Below are 13,828 nucleotides of genomic sequence, written 5' to 3'. Positions count from 1 at the left end.
TTGAAATCATTTGAGAAAAGGCTAGGAAAACAACAGATTGGTAATATGCCACCTGGGCGACAGCCCTAAATGCAGATGAGTATTGATTGATTGATTGATTGATTGATTGATTGATTGATTGATTGATTGATTGATTGATTGATTGATTGATTGATTGATTGATTGATTGATTGATTGATTGATTGATTGATTGATTGATTGATTGATTGATTGATTGATTGATTGATTGATTGATTGATTGATTGATTGATTGATTGATTGATTGATTGTCATTCGTTTCATCTCATTAAGTCCTCCGATGAGGTTGACGTCAGGAATGGCACACGGTCGTAAAAATTTGCTACGAAGATTCATCTCACTTTATACTCGACCCCGTAGAGGGAAGGTATAAGGGTATCGTATTATCATATCTTGCAATATGACTTAATGACCAGTCATTTGTCTCTATCAGTTGAACAGGGGCCTTAACACACAGTAAACTTGGTCACTGCTTTTTGAATTATCGTACTGTGCCGCCAACTTCCCTGCTACCAGCATGTCGTCATTCGAAGTGATTGCCACCTCGTCAGCCACGCACTGCAATCGAGAACTTTCGAGGTCCCGTCTTTTTTAACTAAAAATAGTTTCGTTCCCAACTACAGAGTCCAAACAGTGTGAATCTGTTCCCAAATCGTTTCTGGTGATGGACCCTGATATGCGCAGTTGGTGTATGTGTAGCAGAAGCTACTCCCTACGACCGAAGGCGTGCCAATTCGCCAGCTGATAACTAGTTGTTTAATACATAGTGACTGGCAGTACAGGGAGCGCACACATGATTTGAGCGGTTTCAGAAAAGTCCTGTTTCTTTATTATTTGTTGTAACATTACAAAATTATATAGAAAGACAGAAAAGCTCACAAAGTTTTAGAGCCTACAAGTGCTCGGTATGTGCTCTGTGAGTGACTTAATACACATCAAATCTATAGTCAAGTTCGTCCCACACCCGACGTAGCATGTCGCTGTCAATTTGACCAAAGGCGTTGATGACGCGGGCCCGCAGTTCTATTAGATCAGCCGGTAATGATGGTGTAAAACTGCGTCTTTCACATAACCCCATACGAAGAAGTCGCAAGGGGCGAGGTCAGGAGAGCAGAGCGTGGAGGCCATAACATGAGGGTGTGATCTTCCGCTATTCAGCAAGTGACAAACATCAACATGGAAATGAGGTGGAAGACCAACTCCATTCGCTGATGGTATCAACAGTTCAAAACTATCTGTGGAAGGGAAAATCAACAGGCCGGCCTAATGTGCCTGAAGAAATCGTTAAGCGTGTCCCATCTCTAAATTTAAAGTTTACGTCCCCTTCTTCTTCAGTGAAAAGTCCATTACAGGGCACATCTATCTGGATATGTTGGAGATTTGGCTCATGCCACAGTTGGAGACCGATAGCATGAGCTTCATCTACCAACAGGATGGTGCTCCACCTCCTCCAACACATTTACCCGAGTTACAAGGTCTTAAACGAACAGTTTCTTAATGATCTCGCCTGCACTATTAATAGCAACAACCGTGAATATTTCTGAACTAAAGTAAACTCGTTTCCTCATCCCGAGGTGAAGCTCTTTTTAGACACGCCCCCAGTGGAGGAGTAACATCTTCCATTTCTAACCTTCTGCCATTCGCAAATCTCTGCCAATACGGTGCGCGGATCAGACACGAAACTATCCATCCAATTGTGGGATCTCATTTCTTAACTACGAAACACAGATGTACCGCATGACTTCGACGCGTGTTTTCATTGCGCGGGTCGTATGGACGAAACTTCACAAATTTGTGCGATGTTATCAGAGCCGCAACACTCGCTGTTTTTCTCTGACGAATTACGTTGGAGGTCTTGTTTGCTAGATTTGTTTTATTTTCTTCATCTCGAAAAGCCAAGGGGAGGTCTAATACACGAGTAAATACTGTAATCAAATAAACCAAGCACATGATTAATAGTTAATTAGATATTTTGAATTTTATTTTGGAGATTGTCCCTGAACGATTTTTGTGGATATTACTCTTTTTTATATCGACATGTACGGAAATTGCACTTTAACTTTAGATAATTGTCTTTAGATAATTAGATAATTGTGACACCTAGATTATAATATTAATTACCTTCTAAGCTGAAAGGTCAAGAATGGCATTAAAAGGTACGTTTAAGTCACGGATAATATTATGTAGACGGCAGAAACAGAAGGCATGAAACACATTAGTTTTAAGATTTTCAAATATTCTGATTATCAATACATACATCACACGGCACAACAAAATTTAAAAATAGTGTGCTCAGTAATTAACAAAAGACTTCTTCCCTCAGGAAGTCAGTACAATAAACCAAGGATGAGAAATTTGTGAACTAAGGATAACAGTTGTAATACCAGGTGTATGAATAAGTCTTTCCCGGTTTCACTAAGAGATGGCGTCAGCGAACAGTACGCAGCGTATGAATTTGGCACATACGTCAGTTTATTCGTTTGACATTAACCTACCAACGCACACAAGTTGAGTCCGCCTAACACTAGCGTCTGTGTTGTACCGTTCAGTGAACGTGTCTGATGAAGAACATTTGCGGCACGCATTGCTTTTCTTATTTAATCAAAAGAAAAAAGGCTGTGGGAAGTCATCATTTGCTGGTAGAAACATATGGTAAACACGCTCCATCGATTAGAACATGTGAGACAATTTAAAGGTGGTGATTTCAATGTGAAAGTGTGATGATCCAACACAAACTTAACAGCAATTGGCACAAGCATCAAATGTGTCACAACAAACAATCAGTAGACGTTTACGAGCGATGGGGAGAAACTTAACAGCAATTGGCACAAGCATCAAATGTGTCACAACAAACAATCAGTAGACGTTTACGAGCGATGGGGAGGATCAAACAATCGGTAAATGGGTCCCACGAAAATCATGGTTGCCACCTGGCAAAGCCGGTCCTTCGACACCAAGGCCAAAACGCTTCTGAAAGAAGAACATGCTCTGTGTCTGGTGGGAAAAGTGCGGTATTGTGTATTATGAACACTTGGAGCTCGGCGAATGTGTTGATGCACAACGCTATTGCCAACAAATTATTAATTTAAATCGCGCATTGATCGAGGGACGACTGGAATGAACCAGAATTAACAAAGTGATTTTGTTACACGACAATGCACCGTCTCACACTGCAAAACCAGTGAAAGACACCTTGATATCGCTTGGGTGGGACATCCATCCGCACCCGCCGTACTCCCCGACCTGACGCAGAGCAGCTCTTCAGCAATTTCGAGGAAGTTGGAAAACGGCCCGACGAATGGTTGGCCGCAAAAGACAGGCAGTTTCTCTGGCATGGTATTCGTAAATTACTTGAAACATGGGCCAAGTGTATAGAAGCCGATGGCCAATAGTTTGTGTGACGTACCGACAATCGAACACAAACGACAACAAACAACTGACGGCACAACACGGCAGACAGTTGGTTTCGATTGTCAATACTACCACAAGAGAGACTAGAGGCCAATCACGCCAACTACTTAAGGTAAGCCTCGATCAAAACACAAGACACAGGACTGGGAAGCGAAGGAATGAGAGCAAAACCGAAGATTAAAATGATCCTCAAAAGAGGGTGGACCCAAGGGCATAGGGTAGAGCAATTCATGTGAAATACCATGAAACACTAAGTCGTTTTAACCACATTTAAATTTAATAAATACGAATGTTTTAAAAGGGATAGTAACACCCATAAATAATTCATTATTTAAAAAACAACGAAATTAAACTACCGTTAATAAAGAAAATTAATAACAAGGAGAAATCAGTTTATTCACTGAAACCATTTTAAAACACAATGCATTAATATCTTTTTAAAACACTTTTTTGCGAACAGCAGTTCCTTATTTAATGTTGTAACCGATACCTTTTTAAAAAGTGGTGCCCCGTTTAGTGGACAGAATTTTCTACCAGAATATATAAGTCCATAATAATAACTCCATATGAAGGTAACACAATATGGCAGCCGAGTGAGGCAGCATTGGTGGTTAGTCTGAATATTTATTGTGATCATATGGATATCAGTGATTCTTGGTTTTTCATTTATGTGTAACAACGACCAGTGTGTGTGAAAATTGTCACGGGTGAATAAGAAATATCATTTCTTTCACGTAAATTGAGTGTGAAACTGTGTTTGAGCTCGGAATTGTTGTTTGAGGTTATGTCCAAGAACAAAGAGTCGCGGTAGCATGGAGATGACAAGCTTGGAGCAGCAACAGCCGCAGCAGCGCAGTGCAACGGATGGGAATGTGAGGACTCCAGCAAACGTAAACAGTAGCTCTGAGGATCTGTTGTCTGCGGTGAACAAAATACTTCCTGAGTCAAACTTTTTATATTCACTAAATGAATCGATTAGTTGACAGAGTTATTGACAGGCTGAAGGAAAGTATTGATTTCAATACTAAAGTAACTGAAGACTTAAGACTGGAAATCAATAAAACGGGACAAAAGGATCAAGGAATTTCAGCAGGAACTCCACAAGATGAAGGCTGATTTCCATGACGAAATGGAGTGTGTGAATCATTACTTAAGGAGAAATAATATTGAGATCCATGGCGCGCCAGAACTTCGGAGTGAAGACGTTTATAGTGTCGTGACAAATATTGGTAAAGCTATTGGGTTTGAATTTAATTAGTGTGATGTAGGCATTGCTCACAGAATTCTCCCGGCAAACAAGACACTACCTAGACCCATTATTTTCAAATTTGTGAACAGATGGAAGAAACATGAATTTATGCAGCAAGAAAGAAAGTCCGGCAGATATCATCTACAACATTGATCATCTTACACCCAGAGCCAAAGGTCTTAAATGAGCCAAGGATTTAAGAATGAAAAGTTTTAAGTATGCGTGGAAACGGGAAAGTAAGATTTTTGTTAGGAAGGGTGACAACTGTAATGTGATAAGCATAAGAAATATTGAAGATATTTTTAATCTTGAATCAGCTTGAATTATAACATGGAAATTTTAGAGGCTCAGTTAACAAAGTAAGACAACTTAAAACCAGAGACTGCCATCTCAGAATTGTTTATGCTAACTCGCAAAGTGTCCGTAATAAATGGTTAAACTTATCCAGTTTAATAGTAGATGTACAAATGCCAGAAATCATTATTATAGTATAAACTTGGTTTTTTCCTCATGATGAGAAGTATTGTAATCTGAAAGTTTATGAAGGTTATTTTTGCTCCAGAACAAAAGATAGAGGGGAGAGATTGCTATATACGTTAAAGAGCCCTACAAAGCTAAAATATTAGTTTCGCTAAGTACTCCTGCTTATTGGTTATTGGTTAAAGTGAGTGGTCTGAAGAAGGATATTCTTATTTTGGGATGTTGTAATCCCCATTTGAAATTTTCCAAAGAGTTTCTTAATGTACCTGAGGACAAATGGAATAAATTCAGTAATTATATGTGTTTTACTGTAGGAAATTTGAATATTGACAAACTTTCACAGAGTCTACTAGCATCTGAACTTAAGAGGTTATGTGAATGCTATAACCAAAATCCATGTAACAGCAGATTTCCCACCAGGATTACTAAGAGTACAATTAGTCTGGTAGATCATATTTAAGTCAATAAGCTATGTAGGTGCAAATAGTATAATGTATTTAATGATTATAATGATCATAATTTATTAGTCTGCGATATAAATGTGTTACCGAAAGTGAGAATGGAAAAATCATACATAAAACCAAAAACATGTAATGTGAAGAACATGAATGCTTACATGTCTACCAAACCTCTGATTATCAATGAAGATGATAGTTGTGATATGATAGTAAACAAACTTAACTATTATTTGCAGGAAGCCAATAGTAGCAGTAGGCATATAAGTCAGAATTAAAAAGCTAATAAAAATACATTCAAATGTAGGCAACATTGTCCATGGATGAATGGGACACTTTTCACCCTCATTGACCAAAAGAATAAACTTTACGGTAAAATAAAATAACAACTTAGAATAAGAATGGGCCATGATTAAAAGAGAGTTGGAAAATGCATATTTCATAAATATATTACGTAATACCAAAAAGAATCCTTGGAAAATCGTCAATGAAATCTTAAAATAAAAATTTTAACAAAAACAGGCATTTCCGGCTCAAAGTTCAAGTTATGACTTGTCCAGGAGAAATATCAAAATCGTTTAATAACCATTTTATTAATATAGGAAAAATGTTAGCTACCAATACTCCTACCCACAAATCACCTCATATTAGCACTGGGCCGAGTAATTCACTCTACTTGACACCTACTAATTACCTTCAGGTTTCCGAAATTATAACAAAATGTTTAAAATCCAGCAGTAGTGATGTGCAATTACTTCCGTGCATTACAAAGTCAATCAACAAATCGTTAAATGAAGGTATTGTTCCACGTGAATAAAACTTTGCCAAGGCCATACCTGTGTATAAAGGGTCTGAAAAATTTGTTTATAATACCTACAGACCCATATCAGTCCTTCCCATTGTATCTAAAATCCTAGATATATTCTTCAAAGAGAGGCTGTTAAAATGCCTACAATATAATGACTATTTTTATCCATATAAGTTTGGATTTTGCCTAACTCTAGTACCTACAATGCTGTGTAAGACATTATTATCAAGTTACAGGAGTCCTTAGACTCAGGTATGGTAGCATCAGGCCTCTTTATAGATCTTCAGAAATCATTTGACACAGTTGACCATAATATTTTGCTTCTGAAGTTGGGAGCTGAAGGGTTTAGATGCTCAGCACATAACTGGATTACAGATTATCTCAGAGACAGGGTACAGTTTGTTAGTTGTATGGGAGCAAAAAGCACATTACAGACTATAGCGACTGGTTATGCTTCAAGGTTCAGTTATAGGACCAATGTTATTTCTTGTATTTGTCAATGATATTGGGAATTTACCACTGTTTGGCAGATTGTAATTATTTGCTGATGACACACAAAAGCACCGCACAGGGAATTGTATTGTATATATAATCTTGAAGAAAAGATGCAACATGATATATCTTTAATTCAAACCTGGTTTACTATCAACCTAGATTTATCCATACTAAAACTGACTATATCACATTTCACAAACCACTACGTACATTTCCTCTGGACATCAACTTAAGTTTCTATGACCAAGTGATACCTCGAGTTCAAGCAACCAAATTCCTAGGACTTATCATAAATGAGTGGCTAACGTGGGGGAATCACATCACAATGCTGTGTGATAGAATAACTCCTGCTATCGGTGTACTCAGCCGTGGATTGATGAAGAGTATTTATCATGCACTAATTGAAAGCCACCTGAATTATACGATTCATATCTGGGCATGTTGCAGTAAAGAACAGTTTCAAAAGATCAGTATCTTACAGAAAAGAGCACTCAAAATACTCTTCAACTTACCCACCTTAACACCAACCACACAGGTCTACCAGTATTGTAATGTGCTGTCACTAGATGGTCTTCGTAAGAAAAACTTCAGCTATTATGTTGTAAAAATTGAAAAATGGACAAACTCATTCCAACACTCTATGCAACTTAAATTCTGATGTACATTCATACAGTACAAGAGGATCTACTAACATTCACTGTAAATCATTAAAGTCTACTGAGTTTGACACTAATTCTTTATGGCATTACTCAGTAAAGTTTTTTCAATAGCCTGAGCATATTCGAGAAGTCACTAAATTACCAAACTTTTAAACCAAGCTTGTTCATTTTCTAAAAGTAGAAATGTCAAGCCTATAGATAACTGATTTTGTATACTATGTTACTGTTGTTCATATTTGGTTTCTATCGATAGGATGCCTATATATTAAAAAAATTATGAATACTAAAGTCAGTCAGTCGGGCCATCCTATCCGGTCAATTTGCTTCATTCTTTTTTAACTGAAAGGTATTCATGCACAGGTTTGTTAACAGGTACTATAAATCACTTAAGTTCCGCCTTCCCCAAATTATTTGATTTTTTAATATTTTGTCTCATTGAAGCAATCATATCTTTAGTTCCAATTGAGGTACGGAGTTCGTTTTGAACTAAGAACATTCAGTGGATCAAGCTCTTTCATTTCAGCTCTTAACTATTCAAATTGGTTGATTCTGAGGAAAGTTATGAGTGCACATTCAATTGGACGTCTCATTTCTTCAACATTTTGTCTCATTGAAGCAATCATATCTTTCGTTCTAATTAAGGTACGCAGTTCGTTTTGGTCTAAAAACACTCAGTGGATCAAGCGCTTTCTTTTGAGGTGATAACTACTGGTAGATTCTGAGAAAAGTTATGAGTACATTTGTCTCCATGACGAAGATCTTTGCAGGACTTTTTAACAGTTTGGCGCGTAGTGTTGTTCCAAGGAACACTTAATTCAACTTCTTTGTGTGATGTATTTTCATGTGTTTTGTTGACATTCTATTACCACAGAAGATCATGTGCTTTATTTCATTAACTCGAAACTTCGCACATACATCCGTGAGGATAGTAACGAACAACACCATACTTTGTACATTGCGGACGCAGCCAGCGAGAAACTGCTAGTCTTATTATTATAATTCATTGTACAGTGTATCGTATTTTTGTTCTAGAAGCTGATGCTCTCAAATCTCATCTCTGTTGCCAATCCTGGCTCACGTGCTTCTTTTGAAATAAATAAATAAATCAAATAAAGAAAATGAACCAGGAGAGAAGGTGAAAAATCTCACCCAAAAATTCAAAATACCGTGAATGGCAGAAGGCTAAGTAGGAAACAAGAAAATTTAAAAATTTGCGATATATGTACACACGACATACTCACAAAAATAATTTCACAAGATCACATCACCAAACAAACCGAAGAAATATCGTAGAGATCACATTCTTTAAATCACATCGACAATGTTACTTAATAAACCACAGTCTTCATTAATGGAGACTTGACCTCTAGAGCACAGAAGCGTCTTATCCGCAACGCTTCCCTGAATTCGTAACGGAGACGCAATGCATACCTAATCATATCTTATCAATACTCATCATCTTGACATAACCGTTGTAAGATGATGCACCATCAACAACAATAACAAGAACCAGAATTAAACCAAAACGTTAAAGCAAGAAAGCTCCACCTTCAATATTCTATAGAAAATAAATGAGTTAAGTAGAACACATCAGAGAACGACAAATTTAAATTTTAACAATGATAATAATATGCTATTAGGCCTTAGCTATGCCCAGAATAGTCTTTCAATATAATACTAGAGGTAACAGTCTTTAGAGGTTTTTTGTTTTGAACGTCAAAGTACATACCGAATATTTAATTTAATAGAGCACACAATTTGTATATATAAAGCGATTACATGTCATTTAAGCATAAGTCTACTATAGGGCTATTTCTCTTAGAGCATTCCACAACATGGTAACGAGGACAAGTGCACGCACACAACTATCGTCAGGTTCATGGAAGATCCTAGTTTTGCAGAGTTTTTAGTGGTATCCATGAATTGCCATAGAATTGATAAAATGTCGGAGATCCTGGTTTGTATTGGTCCAAGTTCTATTCGTCATTGCTTCAGTCGAATAGAATTCAGGACAAATATCATTCCATTTGGCCACTCTTTCATCCAAGAGTTCCTTCCATTGGTCTGTATAAGGTAGAGCAAGCTTGAATTTCAAATCTTCAATTAAAAAGGTTCCTTTGCAAGTTCATAAACCAGTCTTGATCTAGTAAGTCTGGACACACAGAGGGTTGTCTTTAAGAATCGGGCTTTGATTTTTTCTAGAGTGTGTAAGTCATTCTTTGTTAGCTTATCCCAAATGATTTCTAGTCCATATGTTAAAATAGGGATTGTTTTTGCGTCAAACAAGGTTATGGCCGTCTTAAGAGATAATCTATTTAAATTCTTGATGTCAATCTTGCTTTCATAGCTGCCGCAGCACGTAGCCTAATATGAAGTCTGCATCGTCAAGCCCAGATATTTAAAACTGTTTACGTCGTTTAATGTTTCCGCTTTATACGTCACTTTGAGGATGTTTGTCCACCCTTCCTGTACCGAATATCACCTTGAAATTTATAGGGGAACACTTTTAAGCTGCTTCAAATATTATGTTAACCGATGAATTCAAAATTTGAGACATTTTCATTCAATACCACAGGAACTAAAAACGCATTGCCTTTGCCATGTATAGCAAATATTTCAGTCATACTTCTTTTAATTCGAGAGAACTCCTTGTGCCAACAGTCATGGTAGACGAGCTACCTTGTCCAAAGTACGAAATTTACAAAACTTACCGACGAAGAGGTCCATGAATAATTCATTCAGGCACCTTTTTATAACATAGTATTACAACACACTGTTAGTTTATAGAAAGAATTTAAATTACACTGTACTAATCAGCCACCCTAAGAGTAAATTAAAACAATAAATTATCACCGTAGGTTCTAATATGTAAGAGGCTTCACAGCAGCTTTTAATCCCTTAACTAGGGTGGACGGTTTTCCCATAGCCATAATGGCTATACAGAGCGTCGCTTCAAATACAGCCATCTTGGAGATTACCATCTGCCGACTCCCAGTTCACATAGTATTTTCACAAGACAACGTACGTCGAAAATTGACAAACGCACAGCGGAGTCAAGGAATAACAGCCGTAGAAATTACTTTACGTCGGCCAGTCTAGATATAAGATGTACCGCAATTAACTAATTACAGGCATTTCTAAGTGATAAATTGTAAATACCAGCTGTTATACAAAAACCCCTTAAATTTTAACGCTACAGTTTGAATAAACAAAACATGATTTTTCCTTGATTACTTTAACACAAAAGCCGGGAAACACTTGGCAAAGTGCCCTGTTATATTTGACACAATTGGTACGTAATTTTAGAAGTACACATTTTGATTACAGTAGCAAAGCTAATGATGAACACCGGGCAAGACTCAAATAAGTTCTGTACCATGTGTGCACATGTTTCTACGGCATTTATTTCAGACATGGAACCGTTTTCCTTTGTAATGAACATGTTAGTATGCTGGTTCTCCTCTTACTTTTACATCGCACTTCTTGGCACACAGCGTATTTCAAGTGCTATGGTTCAGTAGGCTTCAGTGCAGCATCTGTGCAAGAACCTTTGGTCTTTTAATGGTCTTCTTTGATATTGCTTTACAATATGTTTTTCACTCTTTGGACTCCTCCTCTGCACAGGTTATTATTATCTCCATTTCCTTTAATCCCAGGTCAATTTGCTCACTGTCGTGGTTGACACAGGTGCCAAGTTTTGTGGTATCGTAGAACATTATGAAGAAAGTTACTGCACCTTCATATACTTTCAGAACACCTCCAATATAAGTACAATGGACAGTCTCACTTTAGAACTCCACTCATATGACTGGAACGGAAAGAGCTGATTGATCAAGATTGTTCTGTTTGAAAGCTAATTCCACGCCCTGAAACTAAGGGATTTGGCTCTTTTTGCAAAAAAAAAAAATCAGTAGAGGGCTAGTAGTAAAGCCCAATATTTGTTTGGAAGGGTAATAGGAAGGTACATTCAGGGAAAAGGGGTTGTCTAGGGAGCGGTGATAAGGGTACAGAGATCTGGAAGTCAAGTACGGATGACAAAAAAAGATAGTTAGTATTGAACTGTAAAATTATTGTAAAGAAAGGAATAGAATTAAATTAATAGATATATACTTACCAGATATTATAATAGGAGTTGAATCATGGCTGACAAAAGATATAATGGATGCAGAAATGTTCTCACGGGAATGGAGTGCGTATCGTAGAGATAGGATAACAATGGTGGGAGGGGAAGTATTCATTCTGGTGGAAGAATTTGTAAGCTACGAAAAAGTTAAAGATGACAAACATGAAATTCTGGGTGTAAGGCTCATTTCTAAAGATAATAGGCAACTTGATGTCTTTGGAGTGTACAGACCGGGAAAGGGTAGCGCTGACACGGATTCAGAATTATTTGATAAGATAATCAGCTATGTGGGAAACGACATGGAACCATACTTTGTACATTGCGTGCGGAGCCAGCGGAAAACTGCTAGTAATTAATGAAGAAGGGGAGTGTGCATGTGAGGATCTTCAAGGGGCAGAAGTATTCAGTCACCAACATGTCAAGATTGTTTGTTACAAGGATAATGGCCATATGGAGCAAGTGACCAATGCTAAAGAAGTATTAAAATTTAATATGATGATCATGATATTTAACTTACAATAAGACACAAAATTTGAAAACTAGAAAAGCGGCTGGAATTGATAAGATTTCTTTGGATATACTAAAGACAATGGGTTGGGATATACTACCATATTTGAAGTACTTATTTCATTATTGTTTGATTGAAGCAGCTTTACCAAATGAATGGAGAGTCCCTATAGTAGCCCCTGTGTATGAAGGAAAGGGTGATAGACATAAAGCTGAAAATTACAGGCCAGTAAGTTTGACAAGCTTTGCATGTAAGCTTTGGGTAGGCGTTCTTTCTGATTATGTTAGACATGTTTGCAAAATAAATAACTGATTCGATAGAAGGCAGTTCGGTTTTAGGAAAGGTCATTCCACTGAAGCTCAACTTGTAGGATTCCAGCAAGATATAACAGATATCTTGGTTTCAGGAGGTCAAATGGACTTTATTGCGATTGACCTGTCTAAAGCATTTGATAGGGTAGATCATGGAAGACTACTGGCAAAAATGTGTGCAACTGGAGGACACAAAAGAGTGTCTGAATGGGTTGCTATATTTCTAGAAAATAGATCTCAGAGAATTAGAGTAGGCAAAGCTTTATCCGACCCTGTAAAAATTAAGAGGTGAATTCCTCAAGGCAGTATTATTGGACCTTTATATTTTCTTATATATATATATATATAAATGATATGAGTAGAGAAGTGGAATCAGAGGTAAGGCTTTTCGCGGATGCTGTTATTCAGTATAGAGTAATAAATAAATTACAAGATAGTGAGCAAATGCAACATGACCTCGATAATATTGTGAGATGGACAGCAGGCATTGGTATGATGATAAACGAGGTTAAAAGTCACGTTGTAAGTTTCACAAAGAGGAAAAGTCCTCTCACTTTTAATTACTGCGTTGATGGGGTGAAAGTTCGTTTTGGGAATCATTGTAAGTATCTAGGTGTTAATATAAGGATAGATCTTAATTGGGGTAATCACATAAAAGGGATTGTAAATAAAGGATACAGATCTCTGCACATGGTTATGAGGGTGTTTAGAGGTTGTAGTAAGGATTTAAAGTGGAGGGCATATAAGACTCTGGTAAGACCCCAACTAGAGTAGGGTTCCAGTGTATGGGACCCTCACCATGATTTATTGATTCAAGAACTGGAACAAAATCCAAAGAAAAGCAGCTCGATTTGTTCTGGGCGATTTCCGACAAAAGAGTAGCGTTACAAAAATTTTGCAGAGTTTGGGCTGGGAAGAACTGGGAGAAAGAAGACGAGCTGCTCGACTAAGTGGTATGTTCCGAGCTGTCAGCGGACAGATGGCGTGGAATGATATTAGTAGACGAATAAGTTTCAGTGGTCTCTCTAAAAGTAGGAAAGATCACAATATGAACATAAAGTTGGAATTCAAGGGAGCAAATTGGGGCATATATTCATCTATAGGAAGGGGAGTTAGAAATTGGAGTTACTTACCAAGGGAGATGTTCAATAAATTTCCAATTTTTTGAAATCATTTAAAAAAGGTTAAGGAATCGCAGATCAGGACTGACTGACTGACTGACTGACTGACTGACTGACTGACTGACTGACTGACTGACTGACTGACTGACTGACTGACTGACTGACTGACTGACTGACTGACTGACTGACT

Source organism: Anabrus simplex, chromosome 12, assembly GCF_040414725.1.
Source record: "Anabrus simplex isolate iqAnaSimp1 chromosome 12, ASM4041472v1, whole genome shotgun sequence".
NCBI lineage: Eukaryota > Metazoa > Arthropoda > Insecta > Orthoptera > Tettigoniidae > Anabrus > Anabrus simplex.
The sequence above is the reverse complement of the archived record's forward strand: the minus strand, read 5'-3'. Positions refer to the sequence as shown.